This window comes from Frankliniella occidentalis, unplaced genomic scaffold, assembly GCF_000697945.3.
Source record: "Frankliniella occidentalis isolate FOCC.00 unplaced genomic scaffold, Focc_3.1 Scaffold10, whole genome shotgun sequence".
Lineage (NCBI taxonomy): Eukaryota > Metazoa > Arthropoda > Insecta > Thysanoptera > Thripidae > Frankliniella > Frankliniella occidentalis.
In genome coordinates, this window is record NW_026267140.1 from 3,285,530 (window position 1) to 3,286,313 (window position 784).

Consider the following 784-nt stretch of genomic DNA (forward strand, 5'->3'; position numbering starts at 1 on the left):
CTGGAGGGCTGCCGTCTGTGGGAGGTTCGGAGGGGAGAAAGTACTTTTTATTTCTGAAAACTAACGAGCAAGAAATGCCTGAAAAAGCGTGCCGCATTACACAACATTTTTGTATCATTTGGTTAACGGTGGAAGAAGAACAGGGTTGGAAACGTCGATTTCGATTTTTCGATTAAAATCGATTTGGCACTTTTCAAATCGATTTTTTTCAAATCGATTTGAGGTTTTTCAAATAATCGTCAAATCGATTTGGAACTATCGATTTTTGATTTTTTTCATCAGGTTACAAATTGGTACTTTTCTTGCACGTTTCGCCACTTTTTGTGCTCTGGGCACGCTATGATGTGGCGCAGTCGGTCATTCTTTATCAACAACAATGATTATTTCGGTAAAATTATTGCAAAACACATGAATTGCAAAAGTGCAAGTATGACTACTTTGCATTTCTAAAGCTGAGTGCCGTTTTATTCACTTTTTTCACCACGTTTTCTCTTAATTTTCGATTATTTAAAATCGATTTGAAAATCGATTTGAGCAAACTGAAAATCGACCCAAATCGATTTGGTCTTTTTCAAAATCGATTAAGCAAAAAATCGATTTGGCAAATAATGTTTCCAACCCTAAAGAAGAATAGCGGATAGAATGTGATTGGTCGAGCCTTTACCCCCACTACCAGTGTGACGTAGAGGCGGCAAGCTCTCGACAAAATCCCGCCGAGTCCAAAAATGTCACTCAAAAGTCTAGTGGACGTATGGCGCTAAATCCCTGGCAGACGAGCCATCAC

The 784-nt window shown here is 39.0% G+C and overlaps 2 protein-coding genes across 6 annotated transcripts in view; one reads left to right on the plus strand and one right to left on the minus strand.

The window, feature by feature from the left end:
• LOC113217689 (potassium voltage-gated channel subfamily H member 6) overlaps positions 1-784 on the plus strand; it is a 122,764-nt gene that overhangs the window by 42,295 nt on the left and 79,685 nt on the right. The window lies entirely within an intron of this gene.
• The window catches only part of LOC113217688 (PRKCA-binding protein), a 23,527-nt gene that overhangs the window by 22,140 nt on the left and 603 nt on the right, over positions 1-784 (minus strand). The gene's annotated exons all lie outside the window — the stretch shown is intronic.